Source organism: Capricornis sumatraensis, chromosome 19 (genome assembly GCF_032405125.1).
Source record: "Capricornis sumatraensis isolate serow.1 chromosome 19, serow.2, whole genome shotgun sequence".
Classification (NCBI taxonomy): Eukaryota; Metazoa; Chordata; class Mammalia; order Artiodactyla; family Bovidae; genus Capricornis; species Capricornis sumatraensis.
The window spans coordinates 61,488,293-61,502,125 of record NC_091087.1 but is presented as its reverse complement, the minus strand read 5'-3'; the positions used below and the strand labels follow the sequence as shown (position 1 = coordinate 61,502,125).

Genomic DNA, 13,833 nt, shown 5'->3' with positions numbered 1-13,833 from the left:
ATTTCTATCACTGTGCCTGAAACCCAGTTGATCTATTTTTTCCAGCACCTTCATTCCCCTGTAAAATGACTTCTAACTTACTAACGGGAATCTTTTGTATAGAAAATAGAAATATTTTGTGTGTACTCCTCAGGGAGCTAGTCCTTCCAATGACTGTATGACCCCATTGTTTTTTTTCTTTCCTTTTTTGGTTTGACCTTTCTTTTGATCTGTCATATGGCATTCAGTTAAACCACATCTCTTGGGTTTCTCTGCTTTACACTGATATTTTGAAGTCCTTTAGGAGCCCAAATCACTTGTGTTCTCAAGTGTCCTCACAATTCCAGAAGCCGTTCTGTATTCTGTTAAGATGCAGAAATACAATATGTTTTCAGTTTTAGCTCTATTCTTTTCCATGTATGTGCCAAAGCAGGGTTGCTTGTATCCCTATTCCCTTTCAACAACTGAAGCTTTGTTAACTGAAAGCAGTTTGTCTGCCTGGCCACTTCATTCCTTAGGGTTAGTTACCCCCAGGAAGGGCCTCATCCCTTCCTCCTACTAGATTTTTGATGAGGAGTCTTGCCTTGTATAGATTTATAGCTTTCACTCATAATAGAGTCAAGTCACTTCCACCACCAGCCTCCTTTTTGTTTGCTTCTCTCTCACCCCCTCCTGCCTCCATAAATTAGTGATCGTATTTCCAAAAATAGGAATCTCTGTTGTCTAGATGAGTACAACTAAATGTTTATTTCTCTGTGCTTCTTCTTCTTCTTTTTTTTTTTTGTAGAATGCAATTCTAATCCTTGCAGTGTCAGCTTGAAGGCCCTAGTAGGAAGAACCACATTTTTCTTCTTATTGCCAAGAACAGAGCCATCCTATCATCACAAATAGCACCATCTCATTCAGGTCACCAAAAGGGAGGGGATATATGTATGATTGGTTCATTTCGCTGTGCAGTAGAAGCCAACACAACATTGTAAAGCAGGTGTACTCTGGTAAAAATTAATTTTAAAAAGAGAATAGAGCCACCTCAATTCGGTGGGAGCAGTAGTGTTTATTCAATTTCAGGGATTCTTGGGTGCTTGCTAGGAGAGTAGGTTAAAATCATCTCTAGGCAGGAGAGTAGATGAACCAGGGTTAGACTTGACACAAAGTCATTGAGGTAGGGCTAGGGATGGATGGCAACAGGGCTGGTAGAGTGGAGGGGGCATCTAAGAAGTAGGAGAAATAAAATATGAACTCCCTTTCATTATGGTGGCAGATGAATCTTTTTACAAGACACTAAAAGAAGCCTAAAATAAAGCTTCCCAAGAGGGAGGTTAAAAAATTTTTTACAAAACTGTAGGATCAAATATCATTGTATTGTGTTTTAAATTGTTTCCTTTTTATACTATAAATACTAAGCCAAACACATGAAAATCTTCAAATATATATTAACTTTACTTAAAATAGTTTATATGAAACATTTATTTAAAGCACACAGATGACTGTCTATTCAGAGAAAAATATTGGTGGCATGGGAATTAGCAAAATAGGTTGTATTCAATGCACAGTTCTGAAGGAGATCAGCCCTGGGATTTCTTTGGAAGGAATGATGCTAAAGCTGAAACTCCAGTACTTTGGCCACCTCATGCGAAGAGTTGACTCATTGGAAAAGATTCTGATGCTTGGAGGGATTGGGGGCAGGAGGAAAAGGGGACGACAGAAGATGAGATGGCTGGATGGCATCACTGACTCGATGGACGTGAATCTGAGTGAACTCTGGGAGTTGGTGATGGACAGGGAGGCCTGGCGTGCCGCGATTCATGGGGTCGCAAAGAGTCAGACACGACTGAGCGACTGAACTGAACTGAACTGAAAGATATTTTCAGTTCTTATAAGGTTTAAGGCAAAAAAAATTTCAGGCTAAACGGGGGAGGTATGAAATAAAATAAACTGGAGTTATTTTCCTTATTATCTACCTTCCAAGGACTGTTTTTTTGACCCTCCCAGCATTTTCATCTTGCTGGTGCTGAATTGTTCAAGAGGACAAAGCAGTATGGCAAAGGTCAACATGCTGGAGGTGTTTCCATGCAGACTAAGTCTCTTCAGTGAGCTGGTACCACACTGTCTAAACCCAGGCTCCAGGTCTTCCCAGGGTTTTCCTTGAGGGCCTGGGCACACAATTTTGTGCATTACTTTTACTCTTTTGAGCCTTCTCCCTCTTCCAAAAAAAAAAAAAAAAAAAAGAGAGAGAAAAAAGGATTAACTCAGCTGCTGCTGCTGCTAAGTCGCTTCAGTCGTGTCCACTCTGTGTGACCCCATAGCCGGCAGCCCACCAGGCTCCCCTGTCCCTGGGATTCTCCAGGCAAGAACACTGGAGTGGGTTGCCATTTACTCAGCTGGTGATCCTCAACTTTGGCTGTGAACTAGGATCTTCTGTGCCCAAAGACTCTTCTAGGAGGTTCTGATTGGTAGTTCTGGAGGTGTTGCAGTTTGTATCTTACGAGGTGCTTCTGAAGTGTTGCTAAGGTCTAGGGTCACTCAAGTAACTGATGTGTGGGTGTGTGTGCTAAGCTGATTCAGTCGTGTCCGACTCTGTGTAACTCTATGGACTGTAGCCTGCCAGGCTCCTCTGTCCATTGGATTTTCCAGGCAAGAATACTGGAGTGGGTTGCTGTGCCCTTCTCCAAGGATCTTCTCAACCAGGGGATCAAACCCAGGTCTCCTGCATTGCAGGTGGATTCTTTACCACCTGAATGACTATGGAAGCCCCAACTGACTGATATTTTATCCCTAAGACGTATGAATTTGGCCCAGAGAGAAGAAATTAGAGTCATCTGTGGACACTTTGGCGCTAGTGGTAAAGAACCTGCCTGCCAATGCAGGATATGTAAGAGATGTTGGTTAGATCCCTGGGTAGGGAAGATCCATTGGAGGAGGGCATAGCAACCCACTCCAGTATTCATGCCTGGAAAATCCCATGGACAGAGGAGCTTGGTGGGCTATAGTCCATAGGGTCTCAAAGAGTCAGATATGACTGAAGTGACTTAGCACAGCACAGCAGAGTGGAGACTTTGCCGCCTTTTTAATAAGAATTTGTTAGTGTCAATGAGATGAGAAGGGTTTGCCTCTCTGACCTGGTAACCACCTTAGTCTAGTTCATTGATCAGGTCAGCATCACTGTTTCATGATGTGACATTCCTGGCACAAGCCTTTGATTTATGCTTGTTTGTATGACTAAAACAAGTTCCCTGTGATTACAAATTAAGGAGGAGTTTTATATTAATATAAATTGGTTTAGGACTGTGAGGGGAGGGCTGCCATTGTTCTGGCGGCATTCCTAATTAGAAATGGATTAGAAATGGGGTTCTGGTTAGTGTCTGGGATCCAGGCCAAGAGAATGTGTGAGCTTCCCGTCATCTTCCTTTCCAGCATTGCTTTATAAAAAACATCCCCTTGCATTGGGTGAATGTGCTCAGTTGGTGGCAGCAAAGTTCTGTTACAGAAAATTATGAGAGGCTCTTGTCTTAGATGTTTTGAAGAAAGCCAAAGGAACAAAGCAGCATGTATAATAACATCCATGTTTTCTGTTAACCTGCAGAGCTATAAATATACTGCATGTGCTCAGAAAAAGAAAAATTACGTAAAAGAAAGATTTTTTACTGTCCTTGTCTAAGTATAATCCCCTAAATATGTTCTTTGTTTCCAAATATAGAAGTATTGTAGCATCAGCTTCAGACAAAAGATTTAGTCAGGTCATGATCCAAAAATGTGGGCATCTTAGGATTTATTATTGGTTGCCATGTAAATTTGTTAAAATGGAAGCTTTGATCTTGAAATATCAATATATTCAAATAAGATTAATGATTTAATATCTAGAGAAATCAAGATTTTGATGCAATGAATGGATAAGGAAGGTTTTACAATTTTACATTGGTAAAGATAAAAACTCAACATTTGAAAAGCTACTTTAGAATTTTAGTTTAATGGAAACTGTAGTACGTACCAAAGTCAAAGAAAGTGAAAACGAAAGTCGCTCAGTCATTTTCGACTCCTTGCAACCCATGGGCTATATAGTCCCTGCAATTCTCTAGGACAGAATACTGGAGTGGATGGCCTTTCCCTTCTCCAGGGGATCGAAGGTTAGGTGGTATCTGGCTAATGTACTGACTAGAAGGGTTTCTAAACAATAAACAGATGGAAATAAATGAACAAAAATGAAATGATAATTGGTAAGTTGGTAACTGTGGATAGATAGTGACATTTTATGATTTGTGTCCACAATTTTCTGCATATGCCCTGGTGGTTTAATTAATCATTGCATCTGAAAAACTGGGTGTTATTTCAATCAGGAAAGATTGAAGGCAGGAGGAGAAGGGGATGACAGAGGATGAGATGGCTGGATGGCATCACGGACTCAATGGACGTGAGTTTGAGTGAACTCCGGGAGTTGGTGATGGACAGGGAGGCCTGGTGTGCTGCAGTCCATGGGGTTGCAAAGAGTTGGACACGACTGAGCGACTGAGCTGAACTGAACTGAATTCAGGGGCAAATGGATAATTGAACCCTAATCTGGCCGTCAGATTGCCTTGTAGTTGTGCTGCTAACTTTAACTGATCATCATCCCAAATGATTCACGCTCTTGGAGACGGTGTCACCAGAACTGACACCATCACTGTTAGATGTGGAGGTGGCAGGAAAAGCCATATGTAAATGTAGAAAATGGAAACCCAGGGAGCAGCTCCAGCAAAACTGCTAATAAATTATCAGGAGATTACTGACCTCCTAATGAGAGACTACCAACTCAAAAAATGGTTAAAATGTAAAAACATTCTAGGTTAGCAACTTGAATCGTGAATATAAGTGTTCTGATGTGATGTTTTTATTATAATATAAAGCATGAAAACATCATATGATTACTAATATCTCCAAGTTCAGATTGTAATCCTTTTTAATCTCTTTTTTTTATACTGTTTTAATTACATAAAGTTTTTCAGAAATAGTTTTGGTTTTTGCTATAAAATAATTTTTACTTAAGTTTTAATAATGTTAAAATTGATTAAAAGCTTAAAAATATTAGATGGTTATTTCTTAACTTCAAAGCACTTGTGTGTTGAAATAGTGACTTGTAAAAAAAAGTAAGTTATCCAATGTGAGCTTAAGTCAAATAGACACCATCACAGTTGAATATTCTAGGATAAAATTTCAAAGGCATTCAAAATGTGATCTTGTAAATGCCATTTAAAATAATGGGATTTTCTAAGTTGGAAAATATCATTCCATATGCACAATTTTGAAAATATGTCCTAAAAAATACTCTTTCTGTCCCTGTCATTATCTTGTCAGTCAGATCAAAGTCTTTATTCTTCATCTTTCAATTTTGAAAATATAGAAAAACAACAGACTGTTGTGACTATAAACTTTTCACTTGTGAGGAATTTATGACTAGATATCAGAAAAAAATTTCAGGGAATTTTAAAAATGAGATGTTTCTTTTTATTAATGCTGATTCTAAAAAGAATTTGATGCAATATAGTTCCCTATTTAAACATAGAAATAGATTATTTCCTTTATTTAATGAAATCGATGTAGTTACCTATTTTCAAGATGAGATTTCAGAAACAGACTCTCCAATGTGAATCATACACACAATTGAATGCTGAATCTTCCAGGTTAAAATTTCAGAGTAATTTGAAATGTACAGTCACCTTAGGAAATTCTGGTTTGAGTGGTCTTGATACACACACACACACACACACACACACACACACACAGAATCACAACTGAGTCTCATAGGCAACATGGTTGAAAATCATTGGCCAATAGCTTTTATTTATTTATTTATTTTTCTTTTCTTTCAAGAAATACATGAATGTAATTTAATTTTTTAAATTAATTTTTAATTTTTACTTTATTTTACTTTACAATACTGTATTGGTTTAGCCATACATTGACATGTATACTAACACTTTTATTTATTTAAAATCCACACTTTTGTTTATTTTCAAGAAGTTTAAATCCTTGAAGGGTACAGCATCACATGGATTCTGTGTCCAATGGCCTTAGCAGGAAGGTTGCTTTTGGAATTTGGCACAAACCATGCCACTGTTTCCATGAGCTCAAGTTATCTTTCCCCAGATTACTCTGGTTTTGTTAGGTTTTCCACCAGGAGTGACTGTGTTCTTTGCTTTGTACACATAAGCACATCTCTTGCCTAGATAGAATTCAGTTTCATCTTGAGCATATACACCCTCAATTTTCAGGAGAGCAGTGTGTTCCCTTTGGTTCCGTAGACCCCGTTTATAGCCAGCAAAAATGGCCTTGGACCACAGCCTTCCAGACATATTTGTTGTTTTAAAAGTCCCGTTCCCAGCAGGCCTCCACCGGGTCCAAGATGGCGGCAAGAGTGGCCAATAGCTTTTAGAGAAGATTATGGCCAATGACCATGGCTCACTATTAATTAGTTGATATTTTCCTGTTATGCTGGTGATTTGCTGCCAACGTAATTAAGAAATAGGGGTATTTGAGAGTGTAGGTTGCAGAGAGATAAGGAAGTTTTTCTCCATTTTTCTCCACATATGTCTCTCTCCTCTATTTTTCCTTTGTCAACGGTTGCCTTCCCTTCCCCAAGGGTTGCCTAACCTATTTTGCCTTTCCTCTTCTCACCTGTGTATTGTAAGCACACATATAACAGTGATTCTAACTGGTTTGTGATAGTTAATTGTTAAGTTTTCAGGAATTTTGTTAACCAGTTGTTAAACACAGTCATTATAAAAAATTAAATTATATAAACATATATTGTGACATACATTATATAACCAATTCATATTGAAACAAAAGTATTCAATACTCAAAACTCATTAATATCTAATTATTTTATTACCTTTAATCATTAACTCTGTTTTTGACATTATATGTATCATTTGTCTGGTGGAAGAGACTACTGCACATATCTTCAAAACTCGGGCCTCAGTGATGTTATGTTGGTAGCTTGACACTGATCAAGTGGGAGTCTTTAGGCCACTGAAGTCAGCAAATAGTGCAGATTAAGACTTGATTTAGTCTTGTTGACTGTTTCAGTTTTAAAACTTATGGAGAAGATGTTGATGCTGATTAAATAAAGTTATTAAATTGTGAATAGCATTAAAAAATGAGGAAAATTTCTCCTAGTATTCACAAACTATTTCCAGTTTAGCCAAGAAGGTACTCTCAACATTGATGAGTGAAGGCCCTATGTTGGCCTTTCTTATTTCACTTTAATCTTATTCCTTAATGTAAAGTGAAAGTAAAAGTCACTCAGTTGTGTCCAACTCTTTGTGATCCCATCGACTGTACAGTCTATGGAATTCTCCAGGCCAGAATACTGGAGTGGGTAGCCATTCCCTTCTTTAGGGGATCTTCCCAACCCAGGGATTGAACCCAGGTCTTCTGCGTTGCAGGTGGATTCTTTACCAGCTGAGCCACCAGGAACGCCCATAATGTAAAGAAAATTGTAAATCAATTTCATGTAAACAAAGCTATAAATCAACTTTTGTGCTACAACTACACTCATTTGTTAATGATATGAGAAATTCTTGGCTGAATTGGATAATAAGCAAGCATATATTCATAGTCTCATTGTGACACTTTGGCTGGCAATAGAATTGTAAAAACTGGTAGTGGATATTCAAAAAGTGACATCACACTGAAGTTTTCAGTATGTGGAATTTACAATAAAGAATATTATATATTTTGTTTTTATTTGTAAATTGTACATTATGGTTGTTATTTAGTTGCTAAGTTGTGTCTGGCTCTTTTATAAACCCATGGACTGTAGCCCACCAAGCTCCTCCTCCATGCAATTTTCTAGTTAAGAATACTGAAATGAGTTGTCGTTTCCTTCTCCAGGGGATTTTCCTGACCTAGGAATTGAACTTGCCTCTCCTGCATTGGCAGGTGGATTCTTTACCACTGAACCACCAGAGAAGCCCAAAATTGTGTTACCTATCTCTTAACTAGCAAAATTTATAATAAGCATGTATAGATACACACATGGCATCTTTTCCCAGATATGTGGTTGTTAAACAGCTACCAGCGCATCACTGCATATAATCCTTGAAGCAGGGATGGGAAAGTCATTTAGTCCAAATTTTTTACATTCAGATATTGGCTAGATAAAAATTAAAAATAGCTCAACCTGGTTAGGTTTCCTGCAAGAGAAGATAGGTAGCTGCTAATGTACGATTGTCCCTCCAAAATTTTTGTTTTCATTGCCCATGTGTTAAATGCATTATTATAGATTACTTTGGATTCTGTTGCTTTTTGATTTCCTACGTACTGATTCATAAATGGGAGTGTTTTTACTGGGAATACCAGTTAAAATACAGTTTTCTGGCAGGCCCTTTACCCCATCTACCCGACACACTGAATCATAACTGCAGTATGGTGGAAAGAAATGATATTTGAATGTTTCCTAGACCAGGGTTTGGGAACCATCGCTTGTGCCTTGTGTTAAATATAAATAGCCCTAGAGGAGAAAGAATGTAACTCAGCTTCTGCCATTGTTAGGCTGGATTAACAGATAGCAGAGATCAAGACCATGTAGATATAGCCTTTCTCCCCATCTCCCTGAGGCACCTGAAACTGAGTGGGATAATGAATCTTAGTAGGAGGCATGCCAAGCACAGTCAAGCTAACTCTAAGTGGAAATTCTCTAGACACTTCGCATTTAACTATCTGGAAAAATTTTAGAAAGGAGACTTTCCTATTTCCTTGTCCTTATTGCTCAGGCATGAAATATGCTGTGTCTTCAAGTGCGATGTTATGAAAATCAGGGATTGTTCATCCGCTTTGAGTCGGCCAGCTATATGCCTTCCCAGCATGCATGCCCATCTGTCAGCAATAAAACCTTTAACTTTTTATGCTTGTAGTTTCTACAGAACTATTGGCAGAAAATGAAATGATCATAATTCTGTATATCTGGTTGGTCATTTTGAGTCCATATTGTGCTTTTCTGAGACTGGTAAGGGGTCATCTAAAGAACTTACCAGGTGTCCAAGTTAAATCAATGAGAACAATCATTCTTTTTCTAACCCGACATATCCAGTTTGCCTTGAAATCAGCAGGTTTTCCTTCTAACCATCCAATTAGCACCTAATTGCTTTCCTTCCAAGGAGAAGGTGAAGGTTGCTACAACTACCAGGTAGGAACCTTATCTAACTTTTATTTTTATACATAGGTTTGGAGTTGTGAAAAACAAAAAGTTTGTGCCTAAAAATCTACTAAGTAATGTATAAAGGGTGTAAATATATATTTCACATTTCTTGAGTGGCTGAGCAAGAGTAATTATGCAATTTGTAAGGATAGAAACTAAGCAAAATGCTATACCATGTGAATATCTCCTTTCTTACTACCCAAAGGAAAACTGGATCCATACATCTTAACTTTAAAGTTTTAGTTGTGTGCTTAATATATTATTTTGGTTACACTGTCTTACCACATTAATGCTTTTATCTGCAGTTATTAATTTATTGTAGTTCCTGAACTCCCAAAGAGTAGAGACTCTAATTATTTAAGCTCTTTGTGTATAGGATGACCATAGCATTTGAAATCACAGATATTGTTTCAATGTGCCCTGTAACATGATACTGATATTCATTTTGTATTTGTGTTTCTCACTTGGTACTCACTTCTTATAACCTCGAGTAACTTACATGTAGGGTCTCATTATAGCTAAAAGCAAGGAAGGGTGTTTGCTCCTATTTCAAGGGAGCTGTCATTTGGTGGGACAGATAATGGCCTTACACGTATGTTCTATGGTCACATCACTTGTGGATTTAAGGCAAATTTAGTTAGAGGAAGCAGGAGAGAGAGGAAGTAAAGAGTGAAATTTAAATTATTGGGGCAATTTCACCCTTCTTCAGGGTGTCTATAATCCAGAGTATAATGGGAGGGGTTAAGCTGCTGTTCTTCCTAGGTGTTCTCAGTTCTTTCATGCCTCTAATGGCACAAGATCTTACAGAGAGATTGTGGTTCTAATGTTTAAGGATAATTATTTACTAATACAATTTAGACTCTAAACACCAGCTAAGTCTTTCATCAGGTGTTAAGCCAAAAAGGGAAATGGAGTCCAGCCCTGAAAGAAAAGCTATGATTGACTTATCATAAGATGTAATACTAGTTTTTGATGGGGGGCTCCTAAGAGACTTTCAAGGTTAATTTTGTCTCTTTGTCCTATGAGGTATGAAAATAGAAAATCTAAGTAAGAGGAGGCAAGTTTACAATTTATTTTCCCTTCTATTACATAGTGCTCCCCTGGTGGTTCAGACAGTTAAGCCTCTGTCTATAATGCGGGACCCTAGGTTCGACCCCTGGGTTGGGAAGATGCCCTGGAGAAGGAAATGGCAGTCCACTCCAGTACTATGTCTGGAAAACCCCATGGACAGAGGAGCCTGGTAGGCTACAGTCCATGGGGTTGCAAAGAGTTGGACATGACTGAGAGACGTCACTTCGCTTTCTACTACATAGCTATAGCAGAGGACACCAAAGAATGAAGACAGTTCATAATGACTAGTCTCAAGAATCCTATATTCCTAGGATTTCTTGGAGTAATTGTCTTTCTGGTGCCATTATCAGGAAAACAGGATTTCTGAGAGAAATAAATTGTTTTTCCACGTTGAACAAAAGTAAGGAAGGAGAAGTTGTGCAGAGAATAGAGAGAACAAGGATCAAATGTGGTATTCAGTTTAGTTTCATCATTCAGTCGTGTCTGAATCTTTCTGACCCCATGGACTACAGCACGCCAGGCCTCCCTGTCCATCACCAACCCCCGGAGTTTACCCAAACTCATGTCCATTGAGTCGGTGAGACCATCCAACCATCTCATCCTCTGTCATCCCCTTTTTCTCCTGCCTTCAATCTTTCCCAGCATCAGGGTCTTTTCCAGTGAGTCAGCTCTTCACATCAGCTGGCCAAAGTATTGGAGTTTCAGCTTCAACATCAGTCCTTCCAATGAAAACTAAGGACTGATCTCCTTTAGGATGGACTGGTTGGATCTCCTTGCAGTCCAAGGGACTCTCAAGAGTCTTCTCCAACACCACAGTTCAAAACCATCAATCCTTCAGTGCTCAGCTTTTTTCATAGTCCAACTCTCACATCCATACATGAACACTGGAAAAACCATAGCCTTGTCTAGACAGACCTTTGTTGACAAAGTAATGTCTCTACTTTTGAATATACTATCTAGGTTGGTCATAACTTTTCTTCCAAGGAGTAAGCGTCTTTTAATTTCATGGCTGCAGTCACCATCTGCAGTGATTTTGAAGCCCCCCAAAATAAAGCCTGTCACTGTTTCCATTGTGTCCCCATCTATTTGCCCTGAAGTGATGGGACTGGATGTCATGATCTTAGTTTTCTGAATGTTGGGCTTTAAGCCAACTTTTTCACTCTCCTCTTTCACTTTCATCAAGAGGCTCTTTAGTTCTTCTTCACTTTCTGCCATAAGGGTGGTGTCATCTGCATGTCTGAGGTTATTGATATTTCTCCCAGCAATCTTGATTCCAGCTTGTCTTTCATTCAGCCCACCGTTTCTCATGATGTGCTCTGCATAGAAGTTAAATAAGCAGGGTGACAATATACAGCCTTGACATACTCCTTCTTAATCCATAGGATGGAGAAAGAAACTCCAAGAGAAGCAGAGAGGAGCAGAAAAAGGAAGAGACAAAGGAGAGCACTGAGTCTTAGCAAGCACAATAAGAGGTCGTTGCCAGCAGAGGCAGAATCATGGTTAATACAACTGCAGTGTCTGAGTGCTGAGCATGGTGCAGTGGGTGTCTGTGGCCCCTTTTAATACACAGCTATCTAAAGTCAGTACCAATTCAGTAGGAGAGAACATTTGTGACATTGTGTGACAGAGAATAAAGACAGATCAGAGGGATGAATTTGCCTAGATATCTGTGGTTAATGTAATCTGGTTAGAGAAACTAGGGGTGTAAGTAAAGTCAAGACTTGCTTATATTGTTTACAGATATAGTGTGGATGTTTTATCAGAGTTGTTTGATAGGCTTTAATTTTATCCTTACCTATAATCTAAAATCTTTAGTGTCTCATTTTTATTTCTTAGTGCTTATATTATTCAGCTATTCCATAACTTTTTTAACCTATGAGTTTATCTTTTATTCCCTTGAGATCATATTCTTCCTTGACTTGTAAGCTGCAACAACTCTGAGACCAGATTGATAGAAAAAGACCAGTGTGGGAAAGTGAAAAGAAGTGAAGGTGATCATGTGGTATGTACTGTATTATAATTGCAATGTAATGCCACCAACTGAGTGATTACGTGATTAGTACCATTCACTCTGCTTTAATATATTAAGTATAACCAGTAAGATGAGTTACACAAAGTTAAGGAGGGATTTTTAAGTAGGAGAGTACCATGGTTTGATTCACATTTAAAAGTTCATTCTTCCTGCTACATGAAATGCAGATTTGGCAATAAAACCCCAAGGAACCAAGGGACCAGTTAGGCCATGAGGCTGTCCAGGCCAGAGATAGTGGTGGCAAAGATTCAGTTCAGTTCAGTTCAGTTGCTCAGTTGTGTCCGGCTCTTTGCAAACCCGTGAATGACAGCATGCCAGGCCTCCCTGTCCATCACCAACTCCCGGAGTTCACTCAGACTCACGTCCATCGAGTCAGTGATGCCATCCAGCCATCTCATCCTCTGTTGTCCCCTTCTCCTCCTGCCCCTAATCCCTCCCAGCATCAGAGTCTTTTCCAATGAGTCAGCTCTTCACATGAGGTGGCCAAAGTACTGGAGTTTCAGCTTCAGCATCATTCCTTCCAAAGAAATCTCAGGGGTGATCTCCTTTAGAATAGACTGGTTGGATCTCCTTGCAGTCCAGGGGACTCTCAAGAGTCTTCTCCAACACCACAGTTCAAAACCATCAATTCTTCACCACTCAGCTTTCTTCACAGTCCAACTCTCACATCCATACATGACCACTGGAAAAACCATAACCTTGAGTAGACAGACCTTTGTTGGCAAAGTAATGTCTCTGCTTTTCAATATGGTATCTAGGTTGGTCATAACTTTTCTTCCAAGAGGTAAGCGTCTTTTAATTTCATGGCTGCAATCACCATCTGAAGTGAATTTGGAGCCCCCAAAAATAAAGACTGACACTGTTTCTACTGTTTCCCCATCTATTTCCCATGAAGTGATGGGACCAGATGCCATGATCTTAGTTTTCTGAATGTTGAGCTCTAAGCCAACTTTTTCACTCTCCTCTTTCACTTTCATCAAGAGGCTTTTTAGTTCCTCTTCACTTTCTGCCATAAGGGTCGTGTCATCTGCATATCTGAGGTTATTGATATTTCTCCCAGCAATCTTGATTCCAGCTTGTGTTTCTTCCAGCCCAGCGTTTCTCATGATGTACTCTGCATATAAGTTAAATAAGCAGGGTGACAATATACAGCCTTGATGTACTCCTTTTCGTATTTGGCACCAATCTGTTCCATGTCGAGTTCTAACTGTTGCTTCCTGACCTGCATATAGGTTTCTCAAGAGGCAGGTCAGGTGGTCTGGTATTCCCATCTCTCTCAGAATTTTCCACAGTTTAATGTGATCCACACAATCAAAGGCTTTGGCATAGTCAATCAAGCAGAAATAGATGTTTTTCTGGAACTCTCTTGCTTTTTCCATGATCCAGCGGATGTCGGCAATTTCATCTCTGGTTCCTCTGCCTTTTCTAAAACCAGCTTGAACATTTGGAAGTTCCTGGTTCATGTATTGCCGAAGCCTGGCTTGGAGAATGTTGAGCATTACTTTACTAGCGTGTCAGATGAGTGCAATTGTGCGGTAGTTTGAGCATTCTTTGGCATTGCCTTTCTTTGCAATTG

The 13,833-nt window shown here is 39.1% G+C and overlaps 1 pseudogene; it reads right to left on the bottom strand.

The window, feature by feature from the left end:
* Nucleotides 1-5,974: 5,974 nt before the first annotated feature.
* LOC138095414 (large ribosomal subunit protein eL33 pseudogene) lies at nt 5,975-6,305 on the bottom strand (annotated as a pseudogene).
* Between the last annotated feature and the right edge of the window lie 7,528 nt (nt 6,306-13,833).